The sequence below is a fragment of the Pinus tabuliformis genome, chromosome 5_2 (assembly GCF_031772625.1).
Source record: "Pinus tabuliformis cultivar Carrire ecotype Pingquan chromosome 5_2, CPIR1, whole genome shotgun sequence".
In the NCBI taxonomy this organism is placed as follows: Eukaryota; Viridiplantae; Streptophyta; class Pinopsida; order Pinales; family Pinaceae; genus Pinus; species Pinus tabuliformis.
Window position 1 is genome coordinate 1069194545 of NC_142306.1, and position 23762 is coordinate 1069218306.

The following is a 23762-nucleotide window of genomic DNA, read 5'->3' on the forward strand; positions in this document are numbered from 1 at the left end:
TTTTGTTGTAGAGCGTGCCAGACTGAGTGTATACTAAGTCTAGATATTGTGCACGAGCAATGACTTGCTCCTCTGTTACGACTCCCCCCTTGGCCACATCTTCCGTTATGGCAGGAAGTAACGACTTGATAAACCACTCAGCTAATAGCTGATCGGGAACGTATGTTTTCACCATCCTACGACGACAACGCCACTCATGTATATGATCGGATATATGAGTGGCCATTGTCTGCTTGAAGTTGGTTAAGATTTCCGTTCCCGTTTCATACCTTATCGGTAATTGAAAATGGGTTAAGAAAGTCGTGGCTAGGGAGCTGAAATTGTCGAACGAGGCTCTAGGTAACTCAATATACCATTTAGCCGCTGGACCCGTTAACGTCCTCTGAAAAAGGCGAAGCCTTATCGAATCATCGTTCAGGGTGTTTGATGAACACCACAGATGAAAAGTCATTATGTGATTCGATGGGTCTTCACCTGGATTTCCGTTGAATTTAGGAATGTCCGATGGAAGTTTGTGAGGAATCGCTGGCCACCAAGGGGCGTAAGCAATTGGATCGTTCGTTAATCGGTGTAAATCCGGTAATTCTAAAGTTGCCACGAATGGTAACTGTTGATTCAGGTTAGGTGAAGCATACCCAGGATACGATGGAATCGCCTGAACAGTTGGTCTTTGCATGTCAGCATAATGTAATTGATGTTGGTATGACTGATACGGTTGGTGGACTTGACCACTGTAAAGCGGTTGGTTTTGACCGTTTTGAATATACGGTTGTCCACTGTTCGCAAAGATCTGCTGCTCAGAACCTTGGTACACTTGCTGGAATTGTGGTTGTTGGTATTGCACCAGCCACGGTTGTGAAGCCATGCTCTGTTGTGCTATACTAACCGACGGACCAAGATGTGGGGTAATTGTACCCGTTTGGACCTGTGTCGCCCCACCAGTTGGCGATTGTGGTTGTGTCACAGGGTCAAGGGGCTGTTGCATTACAACCTAAGAAATCTGAGGCTGACATAAAACAGGCATTGTTTGAACTTGCGACACTGTTACAATAGCTGGTGTTGTCGGGATGTTCGACATAGGTACACATTGTTGCATAGAATACACAACTCTTGGCTGTTGGGGTAGCATAGGTACCCAACCACTTCTCGTAACTCCAGTATAACCTGAATACTGTTGAGAACTGCCGTATGGATATCCTCCCGGAGGGGGTAATGAAAGGGCATACTGCCCCCCATACGGTAGCAATCCGGAACTCAAGGGGATTGTTTGCCCTTGGGGACTGGATGGCCCAAATTGACCTCCATAGGGATCAATCTGTCGAGTCTCAACATAAGAGTTACCAGATATTATTCCGGAGGAACAAACTGGAACAGACCACACTGTCGAAATAGTCCCTGGGTGGACTCCTTCTAGCGGTTGCGAGCTAGTTGGGACAGATGGTACGTCGGCAAACATCGTCGGAGTGACGACAGGGAGTTCTGCTGTCGCTATGTCGTTCGACACAGTCCTAGATGTCGACGGCTGCTCAAACATTTTGAGTCTATCCAATAAATTGCCTAGTGATTCTACAGGAACTTCCACTGGTGATGGACTAACTTCTGATGTGGAAGGAAATAGAGTGACCCCCACTCCAAAATGGTTTGGAGTACTTGCTTGCGGGTCTTCTACAATTTCCTCTATCGCAATCAAACCAGGTGGAAGAGGAAGACCGTCAGGTCCGTAAAATATTTCTGGTGCCGAAGAAGGGGTTGATTCGACAACGACAGTTGTTTGAGGAACAATACTCTCTGGACCGGTTATAGATGGAACTGGTTCAGTAACACAAGTATTTGTTCTCAGACTAGGATCAGTGTCACTGTCCCTTTGTGGCTGTTGAACTTCTTCAATAGAGGCAGTGTTTCCAGAAATGTTTGGAGTAACCAGAATCTCAGATGTTGTTGGAACACTTGTTCTAACTTTGATAGGAGATTTCGAACCGGTTAAACGAGTTCGCTTTGTCCGTACTGTTTTCGATTCCGGAGACAAAGACGGTTGACTCGTAAGCCTCCGCGAACGACGGGGTTTCAATTGACTTTCTTCCACGATTGCGGATTACTCGATCAACTAAAATACAAAAGGGGAAAGTGTGTTTCCGAATTGAATGAATTTTTTAGACGCTTTAGACACAACTTGCTTTTTCACTTTTAAAGAGTCGAGAAAAAGCTAAAGATGACTCTAGTCTCCTTCGATGTTTTAACGAGCCTGAAGTGACAAATGCTCGGATGGACTTTTTCTGTTATAGAGTCTGAAAAAGGCCAAAAGAAACTACTCTGGAGTTCTAGGCAGAGGGTGTGCCAAACTTTTCGCAAAACCGCAGAATACTTTTTAGGGTACGGGCGGTCGATCTTCCTGAATGCTGTGTTCAGTGCATTGCGATCAGTAGGGCGGCCGACACGGCTTCCTAAGGATAAAGGTTTTATGCCTATAGGGGTCTCCCAATATATACGCGTACGTGGGAGCACAATCCGTACTAGCGCTATCGTCCCTCAGGAGGAATCACCCACCTTCCACGAGATCGACAGTCACTAGGCTTAACGATGCCGGAACACGTCTCTAGCCTAGACCTCTATGTTGTGCGTTATGTTGCAAAAAGTTGTTAAGTTCATTCAGTTTATTTTAAGTTGATCTTTTTAGAAGTTTGCCTTTCTGGATCACCACGAGATGTATGGTACAATTCCTAAATGCAGTCTAAGATGATAAGCAAGCTTTATAATCTTTTTAACTTTGAAAATCCTAGCTACTAAGGGAAAAGAAAGACACCATCTTTTCTCAAAGAGCAATCAGCACACTCTAATGCACTGTTCCTAAATCAAGCATGCAAACTTATCAAAATGCAAATGCACAATGCAGGTGTTTGTTTTCCGCTTTCTTAGTATTGATGCCTACAAAGAAAGCTTTTTGTACAACTTTGAATTTGCTTTTAAAATGACAAATACAAACAAGTTTACTTTTTCGAAATCAACAAGGGTAGAAGAGATTACAACACTTTGCGACTTTCGAAATGGACACTTGTTTCGACACTTAAAAGAGACAAAATCAAACCAATAAGCAAAAGCAAATGTATAATCAACTGCAAACAACCAATGAACTCTCTCCTAAGATCACAGTCAACCAGATCTGAATCATGGGCTATAGGATGATTATTTCACTCATGCAAAGGAAAACTGTAAATGACGCCACAAACACATAAAAACACTCATAGTCTTTTTCTACAAAAGGAGGCGGAATTTAAGCAGAGAAAAGGAGTTATCTGACTGGTACCTATGCTGGTTACAGGCTGCAAAAAATAGAGATCAAAACAGGGCAACAGAGAGCAGAGAACCCCAGCTGCACAAGGACAAACTAGTTCAGCGCAACCTCAACACTGTGGTTTTGACATTCAGCACAGGTAGCCTTCACGGGACCTGCGTTGAAATGCAGACTGCCTTCACAGTAGTTGCACTGAAGGAGAAACTCTCGTTTCTCACTGGGTTTTGGGTCACAGATTGCTAAAAAATCAACGGTTTCAGGCCAAATCAGAAACACAAGCAAGGTATAATCAAAGGGATGCTTTGAGAGGGTACTAAGATCTATCACAAAGGATCATCAAATCATTTGTGAGTCCATTGTTCAGATCATAGACAAAATCCAATGAAGGATCAAGGCAGCAATTGTCTACTTTGCAACTGAGAAGAGCATAAGCAGTTCGATTGTTGCTGTTGAGTCTATGAAGCAAACAATGATAGAAACACAAATAAAATGACTAAAACAAATCTCCCCAGCGGAGTCGCCAATTTGTTGTGGGGAAAAATGCCTATGCAGGACGATCCTATCCACCTAAGGTGTGACAGTGCCTTAGCAACAAACAGAGACAGCTATTCTGGTTTCTTCCTTTATGAAATGCGAAAGAAGAGAGATCAATAGACTTACCGGTGTCTTCCGTTTGTCCCTCGATCCAGATCCTCTTCTCTTTGGGTGTTCACAACTACTTGCCTCCTCGCTCACCCAGCTTCAACAGATTCCTGCGAGATCACAAGAGAACAGCTACTTGCGACAAGAGAACAGCTACTTGAGACAAGAGAAAAACACAACAAAGACAGATATTCATATTCATAAATGATTCAGGATTAGAAATAAATCAAATACACTAATGCTATCATACATCAAAGATACATCAGTATATAGGAGAACACCAAGATAGCTTTATTGATAAATAACAGGGTTCAGGAAGAGATACAACCCAGAGGGCTCCAATCCAGCATCTCCTTCCCAGCAGAATGGAATTCTTATCTTCACCTCCCTTCAAAGCATTAAGCACCCAATGATTCCAGTCTCAAACCAACAGCAATTCTTTGCAATAACAAAATTCCAGCCTCTAGATCTCATGGAGGAGAGATCCATATATAGATGTTTTGGAGAGAGGATGAGTCAGCTTGAGATCTGACTAGTGTCCTCTCCCTCTGTCAGTTCTTGAGTCCACTTGGAGGTTCTTGCTTCCACTTGGAGATTTGGAACCTCTTACTCATCACCAGTCAAATTCCCTGAGGCAAGTGTCATTTTGGAAGCTTCCTGGGTTCTGACACCTTGAGGAATGAGTCTGCCACATGTCCAATCTCGCTCAGCGTAGGTAGCCAGTGTTGGAGTTGACATTCAGCGCAGGTAGCCAGTGGAGCCATTGACATTCAGCGCAGATGGTCAGTGGAGCAGTTGACATGATCCTGAATTGACTTGTTTTTGAGCAGTTTCAGGTGGAGAACTTCTGTGAATTGCTGTGGTTTGTTAACCTTGTTCCTCTAGGGGTAGGAACAACATGTTTAGGGACTTTGGATCCCTTAGATTATGGACATTTCATGCTCAATGCTGTAAGGCACAAAAATGTCTATAACACATGGACCCTCCGCATGACAACTACAGATGGAAAAGGTCATGGAGGAGTATGAGGACATCTTCACCTCCCGTGCAGGGGTTCCTCTGCATTGTCAAGTCAAGCACTCCATCGATCTGACCCCAGGTGCGGCGCTACCCAATGGACCAATCTATTGACGCTTCGTTCTAGAGAATGATGAAATCAAGAGGCAGATTCAGGAGCTGCTGCAGAAAGGTCACATCCGTCTGAGTTCATTGCCCTATGGGAGCCTGATCGTGTTGGTACAGAAGAAGGATGTGACTTGGAAACTCTGTATTGACTATCAGGAATTGAACAAGATCACTGTCCATAATAGGTACCCAATCCCATGGATTGATGACCTCTTGGACCAACTGAAGGGGGGGAAATATTTCAGCAAGATCGATTTCAAGTCACGATATCACCAGCTACCAATCGAACCCATCGATGTGTGGAAGACTGCCTTCAAAGCCAAGGAGGGTCTTTTTGAATGGTTGGTTATGCCTTTCAGATTGACGAATGCTCCTGCAACCCTCATGAGGCTAATGGATGACATCTTGCAGCCATTCACCAACTCATTTGTAGTGGTATACTTGGATGACATCTTGATCTTCAGGAAAAGTTGGAAAGAGTACCTCCACCACATCTGACAGGTTCTCCAAACACTGCGGCAACATAAGTTATGTGCCAATCTGGAGAAATACACTTTTGGCATGACCCAAGTTCAGTATCTAGGATACATTATTAATGAACGAGGGGTGCATGTGGATCTAGCCAAGATCGAAGTCATTCGGGATTGGCCATCTCCATCCACTCTGACAGAGCTCTGCAGCTTTCTAGGTCTTGCCAACTTCTACCGCAATTTTGTGTTGGGATTTTCTCATATCACTTGGCCCTTGAGTCAAGTCACCAAGGGAGGAGCGAAAGAAAAATTCTTTTGGTCTGAATCTCAACAGAAGGCATTCACGGAGTTGAAAGATTGCCTCTGCTCGACACCAATGCTCGCATTACCAGACTTGCAAAAACCATTTGAGTTCGAGACAAATGCCTCTGACTATGCTATTGGGGTAGTCCTTACTCAACATGGGCATCCAATGGCATATCACAGTGAGACACTTTCAGACACAGTCTGAAAGTATCCCACTTATGAGAAAGAGATGTATTCCATTGTGCAGGCCTGCCGACAATGGAAGCGTTACATTTTGGGGAAGGAAACGGTCATACACACAAACCACCAACCCCTGCAGTTCATACAGACCCAAGGGAAATTGAAGAATGATCACCATCAGAAGTGGTCCACATGCCTGCAACAGTTCCATTTGAATATCAAGTATAAGAAGGGCAGTACCAATAATGTTGTAGATTGCCTTAGTCAACCTCCGATCATGGCGTTAACCACCATGCCCAACTCCTGTGGGCACGAGATTTCAGATTGGCCACTTCTCTACAAAAGCGACGCAATATTCGGCCACACATACCAGACACTCTTGGAGGGTCAGCATGTTCCATATTTTCACCTCTAGGATGCCTTCTTATGCCACCTAGGTCACCTTTGTCTTCCTTCAAATGAGTGTGCCAAGATGATTTGGGAAGCACACTACAGTCGAGCTGCTAGGCATTTCGGGGTCGAGAAAACAGTGGCAGTACTGCAGAAGTATTTTTATTGGCCGAATCTTCGACAGGATGTCGGGAAGTACATCAGATCATGCACTGCCTGCACCATTGCCAAACCGACCATCAAGAAGCAAGGCCTCTATACCCCACTGCCTACCCCTAGTCGACCTTGGGAATCAATCTCCATGGATTACATGTTGGGCCTTCCTTCTACTAAGGATGGAAATGACTGTATTTTTGTGCTCGTCGACAGGTTCTCGAAGATGGCCATTATGGTGGCCTGCAAGAAGAATATCACAACAGAAGCCAATGCTAAACTCTTCTTTGAACGAGTGTGGGTACACTTTGTGATCCCACAGTCTACCATCTCATATCGGGACAGAAGGTTCCTTAGTACATTTTGGTCCAGTCTCTGGTTGATGCTACACACCAAAATCGCTAAGTCCACTACCTTCCATCCTCAAACTGATGGCTAGACAGAGGTTGTCAATAGGATGATCGTACAAATTTTGCGCATGTCCAACTCAAAGCATCCACGCACATGGGATGAGAGCCTCCCCTATATTCAGCACAGCTACAATCAGGCTCTCCATAGCTCGACTGGCCACTACCCTTTTCAAGTGGCCTTGGGATTCCAGCCATTATGTCCCATTGATGTGGCCATGCCATTTGCAGCTACTCACACAGATTCGAATCATGTCCAGTCTGAAATAGATAAGGAAAATAGCTTCATTGAGCACATCCAACATATTTGCCAGTAGGTCCACGACATTCTGGAGAAATCAAATGCCAAGTACAAGCGTCCACATGATCAACATCGGGTGCCACATAAGTTTCAGGTGGGTGGCAAAGTCTAGTTGCATTTTCAAAAGGAACGCCTTACCGGAGCCTATCGGAAACTCAGACCACTCTGATATGGTCCTTACACCATTACCGAGGTCATGGGAGATAATGCATTTGAGCTCAGCATTCCCCCATTCCTTGGCCTACACCCAATGTTTAATGTGGACTGCCTTCGGCCATACTTTCCACCATTACTAGACACATGTGACATTGCAGAACAGCTCACACCCACAGAGTTAAATCCAGACTGCATGGAACAAGTTGCAACTGATCAGATCATGGACACACAGATGAAGCACACCTGCTAGCAAAATATCCAACTGTATCGAGTTGTCAAAGCAGGCCAACTCCTTCACTAGGGCAAGTGGCTCACCAGGGACCAAGTTCAACAGAAGTTTCCTCATCTCATGGAGGAACTCAACCCAATGGGGACCATTGCTTCCTAAGGGGGGAGGAATAATCTAGGTGGATTTTGGTGACAACTCGTAAAGTCCACTTAGACCCCCACCATTGTTTCTTTCAGCTTTTCAGTTTCCTTAATTGTAGCACAATTTACTACCTTTAGCAGTTTTTCAAGTCCTGAACTTCCAGAGACGTTTTGAGGCCCTAAACGACGTTTTTTGGAAAAATTGGGAGCAACATGAGCCCATCTTGTTACAGGGAAAAGTGTCTATTTAGAACTACTCTATCCCACTAAGGTGTGACAGCTACCTTAGAAACAAACAGATAAAAGCTACTTTTGTATCTCCTTTATGAATTATAGATAGAGAGGAATAGAAAGAACCAACCTGTGTCTTGCGCTAATCCTTTGATTCGATCCCTCTCTTCTTTGATAGTCTCGAGCTACCTGCTCACTAGCACGCCCAGCTTCACAAATTACTTGAAAGATCACAGAAGCATAGCACTATACAAAGACATGGATCTATATTCATAAACAACTTAGGATCAGATTTAAGTTAACCATACAAATGTAACAAGCATCAATGATACAAAAAGATGGAGGAGAACTCAAATAGCTTTTATTGATGAACAAGAAAAGATCCAGGAGGAGTTACAACCAGTGGTTCCGAGCCAGCATCAACCTCCTAGCAAAGAATCCCCTCTTCACCTCAAACAAAGCATAAATCGCCCAACAATCTGATGTTTGTCTCTAGAAACCAACAACAATTTCTTACAATATGCAAAATTCCAACCTCTGGATCTCTGGGATGAGGGATCCATATATAGATATCTGTAAGGAGGATGAGTCAGCTTGTGATTTGATTAGTGTCTTATCACTGTCAGTTCTTGCTTCCACTTGGAGACTGAGGGCCTCTTACTCATCCTTGGTCGAATTCAGTGAGGCAAGTGTCACAGGAGAAGATTCTGGAAGCTTCCATTGCCTCTCCACCTCGCGGAATGACACTGCCATTTGTCATTTCTCGCCCATCGCACCCTACAGAAGGGAGTTTTGAAATGCAACGCACCCTCACAGTGCATTTGGGTGAGATGCAACGCACCTAGTGAGTGGAGCAGCTGCAATGATCCTGTTTTGACCAATTCTGAGCAGTTTCTGGTGGAGAACTTATGGAAGAAGCTGTAATCTGTTGACCTTGTTCCTTTAGGGGTTAGAACAACACTTTTAGGGACTTAGGAGCCCTTGGTTATGGACATTTCATGCTTGGAGTTGTAGGGCACAAAAATGTCTATAACAGTTGCCCCCTAAAGTATGAGGCCGTTAACCTTTTGGTGTCGGGTGAAATGCTTTATTATGAGGATCCGAAGTTCTTTTAATGCTGGGAGGAGACCTGTAATAAGATACAATACAATACATTATCTTCATACTGTTTTCATGATCTAGCTGAGGCGGGCATTCCCATGCTCAGATTTATAAATTCATTTTTCATGTACATAGGACAGACAATCGTCTGAGTCTAGACTGATGATTCTGATAGAGCCATCATCCTTTTGGTAGGATGATTATCTATGCTGCAATGCTGTACATTTAATGTCTTTATTTCCCTGAATATATATCGCAGCCCGGATGGATGAAACTAGATCCAGGGTCTTCAATCTCGTCCGATCTTCACTCAAAGTACAAGTCGATCCATGTGAGAAATGTTCTGAAGTCGAACATGGAGAGACATCGCTTGATTACCAGTCAATGATGTAAACTGTTAACAAGCGCGAGAGGAATCACCGATAATGATAATGATCCTCAAGGTACTGCAGTACAATTCACGTGGTGTGAATAAAGGACTTGGCGTCGAACACCACGCAAAATCTTTCGGTCGAAGGCCATTGATGTAAACCTGTCGCCGGAAGTGAGAAACTTGCCATTGAGGCATGCAAGCTTCAAAGTACTGAATGGGGTGTTCCTAGATCTACTTCTTGGATAATGAGCTGATGTCGACAAGAAGTGATCCGTCACAGGAGGGCCTTAATGAGTCCCACATCAATGACATGGAATGGAGCAAATGATTTTGATGGAGGTGAAAACGATCTGGTGATATAAGGTTTAGGGTGGCGGTCATGAAAGAATGGAGTATAATGTATGGTAGTGGGTGAGACACAGGTGACTTCTCTGGATGACTTCTCTTGAACATGTCGGCGACACTGATGTGATGGATTGGTAGCATTAACCCCAAATGTGGATGGTATGGTGTGACCATGGTGATGTGACTGGTGAATGAAACAACCCAACCTAACTCGGACACGGAGTGGAAGTGTCATGTTCAAGAGCGACTTGCTACCAACAAAGTTTCTTTGAGTTTTCTTCCCAATTTTTCCCCAGTCATTGCTGACCAGTACCTCTTTATTTTTGTCAAGCTTGAGGAGGATAACATATGCTTGTTCTATAATTTTCCCTTCGGGCAAACCCATCGCTATGTTTTAACGAGCCTAGCGATAGTGAAACTCGTTCTCGTCTAAAGACAAGTTTGTTGCTATTAATATTTTTAACGAGTTTAACGACAAAGATAACTCGGTCCTTTTCAATTTTAGAGAGTCTGAAAAGGAACGTAAAGGTAACTCCAAAATTCCTTTTTCGTCATCTAATCCCTTAAGTTCGAAAAAGTATAAAACAATACAGAAGGGATGAATTTTCGATAGTTTTAACGAGCCGAACAAAACAAGCGCTCAATCTTTTTGTGTAATAATCCCTCAGGTCCAAAAAGATTAAAATCTAGAGGAGAGATACCACTTCCTGTCCCTTTAACGAGCTGGAGAGGCCAATGGCTCGGCAATCTTTTCATATTTTACGAGTCAGTTGAAAAGAGCTTAAAGGAGACTCGTCTTTTGAGGAACGAGTGATAAAACAGGTAGCAGATGATTCCAGGTAAGGTTTAGAATTTTCCAATCACGACAGTGTCACAAGGATGGCTAGTGAAATCACTCTTTGCAGTTGTTCCTCAAAATGGGTAAACAATCAAATGGAGGTGAATGATCGGCCAATGAAAAGTGGAGGTGACAGTGCAAACACGACCAAGGCTTTAACTGCTGAAGTACTACATTCACGATGGTTATTTATCGGGGAATAGTTCATTTTTTAATGAGCTTAAACGCAGGTGGAAACATTTGCTCATGTCTTATGTTTATTTTTTAACGAGCTTGAACTATGTGCTAAAACTGCTCGATTAATCCAGTCTTGTTTTGATTTTACCATAAATAGCTTTGTCCTTTCAAAGATCGTACTGTATTTTCAACTGCTTCATCAAACTAGTCCGAAATGAACAATATATGCTTGAAAACGAGTTAGAACACTAATATTTTACTTTGAACTACGTTAAAGTAATGAAAAAGTGTTTTTTACCTCTCATTTTACCATTTCATTTGAACTTGGTTTGTTGGAGCTTTGGAGGTGCTTTTCCCCCTCGATTTTCATCAGCTGATTTCGGGAGATTCTGTGGACGATTCTCGACGCCGTCTGGACCAGGTAGGAGCTAAACCTGAGCTCTTTCATTTCATGGTTTCCATTTTGCATTTTGAGGTTGATTCCTAGCTTTTCTGATTCCCTGGGGTTTGAAGAACTCGTTCTGCCATCAGCGCACCCTCAGTGTATCGAAAAATGCATTGAATGTTGGCCTGTCTAAAGGCTATCTGACCTTCAACGCACCTAGAACACTGCTGCAGGTGCGTTGGGCGCAAAAAGGGAATTTGATGCACAATTTTTGATGGAAATTTTGCTTGTTTCTCACCAAAATCAGGATCTAACTCCTCTCTTGTTTGTTTTTCAGAGATCTTTGGAGTAAGATGACCATTACATGGCGAGAACGTGAGCATGAAGAAGAGGACATGCTTGCCCTACATGATCCAGTTACAGTGAACGCGCTGCGGAACTGTGGCTTGCTGAAGTTCTTCCGCATTTCTAGCATGAGACAGTAGATCAACTTACTGCAGTATTTGCTCGATGCTTGGGATCCTACCAATCAGGTTTTCCAGATTAGGGGCAAATCTATCCCCTTGACTATAGTAGACATCTATTTCTTGACTGGCTTGTCGAGGCGTGGTGCCCCCATCTCTTTGTCAGGTTTGGCCCGAGGAGGCAATTTTGTGAGAGATTATGTCCACCGGTACTGCAGAGAAGGATCTTAGCCGAGTAAAGACGACAAGATCATCATCCGTGATGTCACTGACAGGTCCCTCAGGACCATTCTGTTTACTTTTGGTAGGATGGCCGGTGGTGCGGCTCTTCATGTAGCCAACCAATCTTACATGCAGCATGCCTTAGAATGCCTCCAACCGAAGGTGTTCAACTGGTGCGACGCAGTACTTCTTGTGATGAAAGAACAGTTGACCAAGATAAAGAGCGGGAGGTTGAAGAACTTTGGGTATGGTTCTATTTTGACCACCTTTGCCTTGGAGAAGATACCATTGATGCAGCCGCAGTACATTGCACTCGATTTACCTTCTCCTACTGAACCACGTATGCAGAGATGGGTCGACCATATGTCTAGGCATGCTGGCCAGTCTCAGATTTCATTTTCTGATACCTTCTTCAGGTGGTTTGATCGTCAGGAGATGGTTTATTCTAAGTATCCATACGCTGGCATGGACTTCCGGGGTGATCCAGATTTAGTACTGCTGGATGGCGAGCAGTGGGGCGCCATTGGTAAAATCTTTGACCATATTCCTATTTATCATTTTTTGTTTATAATGTCCTTGTGCTTTATTCTATCAAGACTTTAATCAAACTCATGTGTACATGCAGATGTTGGTCCCGTTCGTCCAGTAGTTCGCCTGAGAGTACCAGCTGCTGCCCCAGCAGGAGAGGCCGTCGGAAGGGATATTCTTCGTGACCTTGATGTGGCCGAGACTCTCACAACATTACAGGAGCAGGTTGAGGGCCTCACTCTTGGTATTCCAGATGTGATGACCGAAGAGCTACCTTTGCGGTTACAGTGGCATACTACTGGTGTGCCCAGATGATGGACTCGTCTCTTACGCATGATCACACAGGCTGTGACTTGCTATCACGAGCATCATTAGACTAGGGTGCCCCCTAGCATTTTGAGTTTTGGGTCATTTGACCGATTTTGTCTTGGTTACAGAACATTATGTGTAAACCATAAACAGTTATATATATATTTTGATTTTCGGAGTTTTATTTTGGTTAAGCTATATGATCCACATGCAAACATTGATGGTGTGTTTCTTTTTATAAATGTTGCAAATGTCTATCTAACACATAGTTTGCTAATGAGTCAGTTAATGTGTTTAAGTTTATGGAAATATGTCGATATTGAATAAGATCAAATTGTCTTTCCAAAATATTAACCCTTAGGAACATGCGATAAATAGCTGGGTTTCGGACGGAATATATACCATTGAGTTGTAGTATTACGAGTTGTGAGTCTAGCCTGACAATTAGTCGGCGTATACCATGTGTGATGGCATCAGAGAGAAGTTCAATCAACGTGCTATATTCAGCGATGTTATTCATTGATCGACCAATACATACACCTCTGAAAATTACTAACTCGCCGCTTGGATCAAAAATGGCCCAGGCTGCGGAGGATAGGTTTCGCGAACTACGACTCGCTCCGTCGGCATATCCAACACATGACTCCAATAGGTTTGACATCTGCAGCAAATGTAAAAAGTGGATTACTTGACCAAAATAAACACTTTAGCGAAAACAAAAATATAACAAAAGCACACAGGTTACCCTTACGCATAGTAACGCTTGAGGTACAACCCGTTACGAGGTTGCGCCAACGGAATTCCGTCATAATCCATTAACTCATAGGCTCCTTTTGCTGACACTCGTTTAACAATATAGGGGCCCATCCATAGAGACTTAAATTTACCTGCTCCCAATTTATCGGATTCTTGGTCGTAAAGCAAGACTAAGTTACCTTCTGAGAAGACACGAGGTTTGACATTTTTGTCGAACTGCGCCTTGACTCGTTTCTTATGGGCTTCATTAGCCAAAGCAGCATCACGACGGGTTTCATCCAATTGGATTAATTCCAAGAAACGAGCTTCTTCTTCTGAAGTTCTGGGGAGGAGATCAATTGCGAGTTTGAGAGACAAGATTTCACACTGGATTGGTAAGACTGCTTCCAGGCCATATACCAGTTGGAAATGTGTGAACCCGGTTGCATTCATTACTGATGTTCGGTAAGCCCACAAAGCTGAGTACAGGATTAGGTGCCATCTTCTTTTGTGAACTCCAATCATCCTTTGCAACATGCGTTTGAGGACCTTGTTGATTGCTTCAACTTGTCCGTTGGCTTGCGGATAATATGGAGTAGAGCTGTCGTGAGACAACCCTAGTTTGACAGCTAATTCGACCATCATGTGATTGTGAAAATGCGATCCATGATCTGTGACTATAGCCTGCGGCACGCCGAATCTGGCGACTACATGATTGAAAAAGAAGAGGGCAACTGTTTCACCAGTATTATCTAATGTAGGCATCGCCTCGGCCCATTTGGTAAAATAGTCAACTGCGACTATGATGTACCCATGACCCCGGTCGAGGTGGGATTACATGTCATGAAATTGATGCCCCATTTGGCGAATGGCCCAACAACAACTATTGGTTGAAGAGGTGCGGGTGGTCTTCTGGTTTTGCTATCGAAAATTTGACAAGCATGGCAACTTCTGACTGCGGTTGTGCAATCTTTGAACATTGTTGGCCAGAAGTATCCATTTTTTGTGCCGTAGCATATCTAGATTGATGCCCCCCACACGCGCCTGAATGACAATCATTCAGGACTTTTTCGGCCTCCTCATGGGTGAGGCACCTTCTCAGAATTGTATCGATACCTCGACGGTAAAGCGTATCACCGACGATCACGTAGTCTTTTGCTTGGTATCGAATACGTTTTTGTTCGGAGTGAGAGGTGTTTGGCCTGTATTTTTGAGTTTGGAGATAAACGATTATATCTCCATACCACTCATTGCTTGCAGATATTAGAAACAAACTTTTGTCCACGATTGTTTCTTCAGATGTGTCATCGTTGGACGACGATGGGAGATCACACAATAATTCTACGAAAACTAGAGCTTTCTTTGACTTGGATTTTACAAATTCCAGATCAAACTCTTGTAGGATTGCTATCCATTTTGAATATTTGCCCCCCAGCAACTGTCGCGACAATATATAAGTCATGGGGTTGTAATATGACAGAATGGTAGTTTTCCGAAAGAGGACATAGTGTCGAAATCTCTGTATCGCTTGAACAACTGCGAGTGCTAGCTTTTCAACGTAAGAATATTTGCTTTCTGTATCATTTAAGTTTTTACTTAAATAATATATAGGATGTTCAATTCCATTGACTTCTTGAACTAAAACCATTGCGATGGTCGTATCCACTGCAGCCAGATACAGGTTAAAATCTTTTTGATAATCAGGGGCGTACATTAATGATGCTTTCATTAGGGAATCTTTTAAAGCATCAAAGGAAGCTTGCGCAACCTGATCCCAGACAAAGGGTACTTCATTTTTCAAAAGACGTGTATAACCTTTAGCAAGTTCGGCGTAATTTGGAATGAACCTCCTCAGAAAGTTCTCTTTCCCTTGGAGTTTCTGAATCTGAAGCAAATTCGAAGGTGGAGGCAAATTTATGATTGCCTGGACCTTACATGGGTCGAGATGAATCCTGTCCTTCGAGACTACAAAGCCAAGTAAACGACCAGAACTGACGCAAAATACACATTTGTGTGGATTGAGTCGTATCTTGTAGTGTCGGCAACATAGAAATATCACTCTTAAATGCTGCGGGTGATCAGTCCGCTTTTGCGAATGAGCCGGAAGGTTGTCGAGGTATGGTTGAACGATTTTTTTGATGTCATGGAAGGCATAATTCATTTCCCTCTGAAACGTCACCCCTGCGTTCTTTAAACCAAAGGGTAATTTTCGATATGCGAATGCGCCCCACGGACAAATAAATGCAGTCTTTGACTGGTCCTGTGGGCGGATATTTATTTGATTATACCCGGAGAATCCATCCATGAATGAAAAGATTTCGCATCCGGCGCATTCATCAATTATCTGGTCAATGAAGGGTGTAGGGTAGTCATCCTTTGGACAAGCTTGATTTACATCCCTATAATCGACGCACACTCTAATTGTTCCTTTTTTTTCATAACAGGGACAATATTCGATACCCAATCGGTTAGAGGAACTGGGTAGATGAAACCAACATGGAGAAGTTTTTCAACTTCTGCCTTAATGGCGGCGGCTTTCTTGGGGTGCACCTACCATAGCCGTTGTCGTACTGGTTTGACATCTGGATACATCTTAATTTTGTGTTCAATGATACTCGAGTCAATGCCTGGCATTTCGTCATACGACCAAGCAAAGACATCTCTGAATTCGCGAAAAAGAGCGTTATATATCTCTAGTTCTGAAGGAGAACAACATTTGCCAACATAAATATTCTCTACAACATCTGTTTTGGTCGAGATATTTATGGCGATAGTCTCTTCAATATTGGACAAGTTTCGCTCGGAATCCACCATGTTTACAGTATTTGATAGGAATTCAAAAACTGAAGGATGATACAGGTCATCTTGATTATCTTCTCCACAATCCGGAAGAAGGGAACGATGGTGGGAATCATTTCATGGTGTCCCTTCAATTACCATAGATTGGACAATTCCTTCGTCAGTGACATGCACTCGCGACCAAGGATTTGAACGGGTACCATATTCTCTAGACCTATCTATCCAAATGCTTGATGAGCGTTGATTTGGGTTTGCCTCCCATGCTAGGAACATTGATTGCTACAATATTTCCGTTGGGCTTGGGGGCAAAACCACTGCATGATCCATGTTGATATCGTTTTCTGAGATCTTTTTAGAAGATATCATGTTGCAGGTTCCTATCGATGCTACTTCCGCCAGATTGATTGGAGGTGGAAGAGCGAAAGTTCCCATTAGTATAGGATCTTTTAGTAGGCCTACTCCGATATTCTGAAGCGAATGGGGGCTTCCATGGATCATGGGAATGCTTCCAGTAACTTGAGAACCATTGGGGAGGAAGTTTTGTTGATCGACAATTGTAATCCCTCCTTGAAAGGGAAATGCAATCTTTCTAAAATAGGTCGACACAACAGCTGCCATGTCATATATCCATGGTCTTCCTAGTAGGATGTTGTAATCAAGATTCCCATCGATGACTTCAACATCTATTTCTACCGTTTTCCCTCCTAGTTCAACTTTCAAGTTACTTAAGATACCATATGGGGTATATGTCCTTTCGTCGAATGCTTTTAATGTCGTCGAAGATCGTGACAAGGTTGGAGATCCTAAATTTTTCTAGCAACTCATCGACATAATGCATGTAGATGCCCCCTCATCAATAATCGTTCGATGAACAGTTTTTTTGAGGGCTTTCACTTGAACAAGGAAAGCTAGATGAGCTGGCAATTGAGGATCATATCCTTTATGGTCGAAGGATACTAGATTGGAATCCTTTGGGTCTATCCCACCAATGGCTGATAATAAAGCCTGCCTTTGGGATGGGCAATTTTGTAGTACTTCAAGAGTTGACATAGCGGATGGCGATTGGGCCAAATCTTCCACTATATTATCATGTTTTGCCGCTCTAGTGCGGGGATTAAATGTCGACTTGTGTACTACTCCCTTTGGCGGTTTTATCGTTAATTCAGGAATGGTAGGTGGCACAACTTCTGTCGAAGTTGTTGTCGAACTACTTGGTTGATCTTTATCCTTGTTATTCGACAGCTGTGGATTCCCATAATCCTTGTTCCTTGTCGATATCAAAGCATCATTTTGCTGTTTTGAAACCGACAAAATTAGCACTTGAGACGAGGAAGCATTTCCACTTTCAACCAGATTTGTTCCTGGATTTGGAAACGGATCAGTTAACACTGCGGAGGTTTTCAAATTCTTGAAGAATTTCTTAAGCTCAACCCTGTGTGGACAATTTGCGGTCCAATGATCCTCATCGCACATAAAGCATGGATTTTTTGGTTTCCTATCTCCAGGAGGGTTTGAAGAAGATTTTTCAGGTGATGATTCCTCCTGTTTCTTCTTCTTTTTGCCTTTTTTCTTGCTCCCTGGTTGTTTGGTTTCTTTGCCTTTATCTGTCGATACGGCATTTACTTCCGAAGCAAGAAGTTCGTCTTTTGCATTTTGACTTGAAATCTTACGGGCCTTTTTGGATGTAGCCTTTGTTGATTTCGTGTCTGTTGTGCCAATCACGCCATCGCCGGCATGAGAGTCATTGTTTGATTTAGGAGGAGGAGGAATTGAGAATTCCGGTCTAGGGGCGTCAGGTATTTTATCGTAGAGCGTGCCAGACTGAGTATAAATCAAATCCAGATATTGCGCACGAGCGATAACTTGCTCTTCTGTTACGACTCCCCCCCACATCTTCCATGATGGAAGGCAGTAATGAATTGATAAACCATTCAACTAATAGCTGATTGGGGACATACGTTTTTACCATTCTACGACGACGTCGCCACTCATGTATATGATCAGATATGTGAGTGGCCGTTGTCTGTTTGAAATTGGTAAGAAGTTCTATTCCCGTTTCGTACCTTATTGGTAATTGAAAATGGGTTAAAAAGGTTGTGGCTAAGGTACTGAAGTTGTCGAACGAAGCTCTAGGCAATTCGATGTACCATTTTGCCGCCGGACCTGTTAACGTCCTATGAAAGAGGCGAAGTCTTATCGAATCATCATTTAGGGTGTTCGACGAACACCATAGATGAAAGGTCATCACGTGATTCGATGGATCTTCACCCGGATTTCCATTAAATTTAGGAATATCTGATGGAAGTTTATGCGGAATCGCTGGCCACCAAGGGGCGTAAGCAATTGGATCGTTGGTTAACCGGTTTAAATCAGGTAACTCCAGAGTTGCCACAAATGGTAACTGCTGATTCAGGTTAGGTGAAGCATACCCAGGGTAAGATGGGATTGCCTGAGCAGTTGGTCTTTGCATACCGGCATAATGCATTTGCTGCTGGTATGTTTGGTAAGGTTGGTGGACATGACCATTGTAAAATGGTTGATTTTTACTGTTTTGAATGTACGGCTATCCATTGTTAGCAAAGATTTGCTGCTCAGAACCTTGGTATACTTGTTGGAATTGTGGTTGTTGGTATTGCACCAGCCATGGTTGTGAAGCCATGTGTTGTTACTCGATACTAACAGTTTGACCAAGATGAGGGGTAATTGTACCCGTCTGAACCTGTGTCGTTCCACTAGTCGGCGATTGTGGTTGAGTCGCAGGGTCAAGAGGCTGTTGCATTACAACCTGAGAAGCCTGAGGTTGGCATACAACAAGGAGCGCTTGAACTTGCGACACCGTCACAATAGCTGGCGTAGTCAGGATATTCGACATAGGTATGCATTGTTCCATTGAGTATACAACTCTTGGTTGTTGAGGTAGTATAGGTACCCAACCACTTGAGGTAATTCCAGTATAACCTGAATGTTGTTGTGAACTCCCGTATGGATATCCTCCCAGAGGGGATAATGAAAGGGTATACTGCCCCCCATACGGTGGTAATCCAGAACTCAAGGGAATTGTCTGCCCTTGGGGGCCGGATTGCCCAAATTGACCTCCAAATGGATCAATTTGTTGAGACTCAACATAAGAGTTTCCGGATATTATTCCGGATGAACAAACAGGAACGGACCATATTGTCGAAATAGCCCCTGAGTGGGCTCCTTCTAGCGGCTGAGAGCTAGTCAGGATAGATGGTATACTGGCGCACATTGTCGGAGTGATAGCAGGGAGTTTTGCTGTCGCTATGTCAGACGACACAGTCCTAGATGTTGATGGTCGTTCAGACATTTGTAGTCTATCCAAAATATTACCTAGTGATTCTACAGGAACTTCCGCTGGTGGTAGACTAACTTCTGACGAAGAAGAATATAGAGTAATCCCGACTCCAAATTGTGTTGGAGTACTTGTTTGAGGATCTTCTACAATTTCTTCTATGGCAATCAGATCAGGTGGAAGGGGAAGACCGTCAGGTCCGTAAAATATTTCTGGTGTCGAAGAAGGGGTGAAATCGGCAGCGACAGATGTTTGAAGAGCAAGACTCTCCGAACCAGTTGTAGATGGAACTGGTTCGGTAACACAAGTGTTTACTCTCAGACTAGGATCAGTATCACTGTCCTTCTGTGGCTGTTGAACTTCTTTTGTAGAGGCAGGGATCCCAGAAATGTTTGGAGTAACCAGAGTCTTTGATGTTGTTGGAACACTTGTTCTAACTTTAATAGGAGAGTTGGAACCGGTTAAACGAGTTCGCTTTGTCCGTACCGACTTCGATTCCGGAGACAAAGACGGTTGACTCGTAATCCTCCGCGAACAACGGGGTTTCAATTGACTTTCTTCCACGATTGCGAATTACTCGATCAACTAAAATAAAAGGGAAGTATGTTTCCGAATTAAATGAATTTTAGACACTTCGACACAACTTGTTTTTTCAGTTTTTAAGAGTCGAGAAAAAACAAAAGATGACTCTAGTCTCCTTCGATTTTTAATGAGCCTGAAGTGACAAGTGCTCAGATGGACCTTTTCCGTTAAGGAGTCTGAAAAGGAACGAAAGGGACTGCTTTGGAGATCTAGGTAGAGGGAGTACCAAACCAATCGCAAAACTGCAGAATACTTTTTACGGTACGGCAGTCAATCTTCCCGAATGCTGTGTTCAGTGCATTGCGATCGATAGGGCGGCAGACATGGCTTCCTAAGGATAAAGGATTTAAGCCTATAGGGGTCTCCCAAAATATACTCGACGGTACGTGGGAGCACAAGTCCGTACTGGCACTTATCGTCTCAAAGTGGAGGAATCACCCAACCATCAGTGAGGACAACAGTTACCAGGCTTTACGACGCCGAAATACGTCTCTAGCCTAGACCTCTAAATGTTGTGCGTTAAGTTCCAAAGCGTTGTTAGATTCATTGAATTTATTTTAAGTTGATCTTGCTTATTAAGGTTTGCCTTTCGGGTTCACCACGAGATGTAGATGTAATTCCTAAAATGCAATCTAAAGATGATAAACAAACTTTTATCTCTTTTGTGCAATGAAAATCCTAGCTACTAGGGGAAAAGAAAGACAGAATCTTTTCACAAAGAGCAAAGAGCACACTGTAAATGCACTTTCCTAAATCAAGACAAACAGACTGTCTATATGCAAATGCACATGCATGTATTTGTTTTCGACTTTCTTAGTATTGATGCTAAAAAGAAAGTTGATGTACAAATCTGAATTTCTTTTCAAGCGACAAATATAAACAAGCTCTTTTTTGAAATAAAAAACAGAGATGATTATGACACCTTACGATTTTGGAATGAACACTCGTTCTTGACACTAGAAAATTACAAATTCAGACCAAAGGCAATAGTAACAGGATAATTGACCATCAACAACAATCAAACTTTCTCCTATGATCGAAATCGACACTTGCGACAGATTCAAATCAAAGGACGACAATACGACTATGCTACTTTTGCAAAGGAAAACTGTAAGCGACTCAACAAACACACAAAAACATCTACAGTTCTTTTGTACAAAGGAGGCAGAATAACAACAAGGAAAAGAGGTTTCAAATAGACATATATTGATCATAGGCAGCAAAATTCAGGGATAGAACTGGAAAGGATGAAGCACAAGAACCACAGCTGCACAGAGCTAGTCTGATCAGCGCACCTGTAACACAGAGAATTTTAAATGCAGCGCAGGTTGCCCCTTCGGGAAGTGCGCTGAAATTCAGGATCTCTGAGTAGTACATGCGCTGGGCCAGAAACGAGACTCTGTCCGGGTTCCGGGTCACAGTTTGCAGTTTAGTCCTTGGTTTTTGGCCGAGTAAAAAGCAATCAGTAATGCAACAATCAGGGGTAGATCTAAGGAGGATCTAAGAGCTAACATAGGGGCAATCAGATAGTTTGTGAATCAACTGTTTGAATCATGAACAGATCCAGTGAATGGATTGAAGCAGCAGTTATCTACTTTACATTTGTTATGGCAAATGCAGTTCGAAAGCTACTTATAAGTTTATGAAACAAACAACAAAGAATGATACACAAACAAACTAATTAGACAGTCCCCAGTGGAGTCGCCATTTTGTTATAGGGAAAAGTGTCTATTTAGAACTACTCTATCCCACTAAGGTGTGACAGCTACCTTAGAAACAAACAGAGAAAAGCTACTTTTGTATCTCCTTTATGAATTATAGATAGAGAGGAATAGAAAGAACCAACATGTGTCTTGCGCTAATCCTTTGATTCGATCCCTCTCTTCTTTGATAGTCTCCAGCTACCTGCTCACTAGCACGCCCAGCTTCACAAAGTACCTGAAAGATCACAGAAGCATAGCACTATACAAAGACATGGATCTATATTCATAAACAACTTAGGATCAGATTTAAGTTAACCATACAAATGTAACAAGCATCAATGATACAAAAAGATGGAGGAGAACTCAAATAGCTTTTATTGATGAACAAGAAAAGATCCAGGAGGAGTTACAACCAGTGGTTCCGACCCAGCATCAACCTCCTAGCAAAGAAGCCCCTCTTCACCTCAAACAAAGCATAAATCACCCAACAATCTGATGTTTGTCTCTAGAAACCAATAGCAATTCCTTACAATATGCAAAATTCCAGCCTCTGGATCTCTGGGATGAGGGATCCATATATAGATATCTGTAAGGAGGATGAGTCATCTTGTGATTTGATTAGTGTCTTCTCTCTGTCAGTTCTTGCTTCCACTTGGAGACTGAGGGCCTCTTACTCATCCTTGGTCGAATTCAGTGAGGCAAGTGTCACAGGAGAAGATTCTGGAAGCTTCCATTGCCTCTCCACCTCGCAGTATGACACTTCCATTTGTCATTTCTCGCCCATCACACCCTACAGAAGGGAGTTTTGAAATGCAACGCACCCTCACAGTGCATTCGGGTGAGATGCAACGCACCTTTTTTTTTCCACTGGAAAAATCATAATTTTATTCATTATGAGTAAAATTACATGTTGTAGATGTTGTAATAGCATATGCTGTAACAAAACTTGTCCTGCAAAGATCAGGAACTAAAAATCAATCAAATGTCTATCTAAGCTTTCCTACCCTTCTTTTTTTCTACTTTCCGCCAGCCTTCATTATTAGGCGGGGCTGTTACAATAATCATTTGTGTTTCATTTGTGGCAGCCATGATGTCTTTTTCAGAATTTGAACTTGTAGTGGAGTATGCTCGCTTGCTGCCGCCTATTTCTTGTCCGGGGTTCTCATATTGCTGCTGTAGGTTGTTTGCATTTGGATCTGTTGCATCTTCAATCAGATTTTCATTATTCTGTAAGTGGAGCGGATATCCTTCTTTGCTAATTTCTGGATTATTCCTTCCATCTTTATCCTCTTGTTGTATACTGGTGGTTTTTGCGTTCTCTTCTTCTTCTATATCCTCTGCCCATGTGGCTGAAAATTGCCATCCTTTCGGCTTTGGTGGTTGTCTCCTTTTCCTATCTTTTTTTTTTGTGGGCATGCACTCTGTAGATGACTAGTTTGTCGACATATGCGGCAGCGAAAGGCAGTGTTTTCATAATCTAGTGGCTGTGCCCATTGTTTCCCATTATGGATTAGGAGAATGTGATCTGGTAGTCCTTGACTGAGATCTACCTCCACATAGATCCTCGCGAAAGTGTAGATATCCTTGGATAGGCGCTCGCTGTCTACTTTTAAAAATGTCCCCAAGGTGTTGCTGATTCCTGCTAATACTTTGTAGTGCCAAAAGTGTATGGGTAAGTTAAATAATTTTACCCAAACTGGCATTTTTGAGACCACCATGCTGTTTGGATCGAATTCCGAGAACCAAGATTTCAAGAAGAGGCCAGCGTTTCCCCAAAACCATGGTCCCTCGTTCAAAGCATATTCTTTGTCCTTTATGGTGTCGAATTTGATGATAAAGAATCCCTTTGAGCAGAGATGGATGTCACAG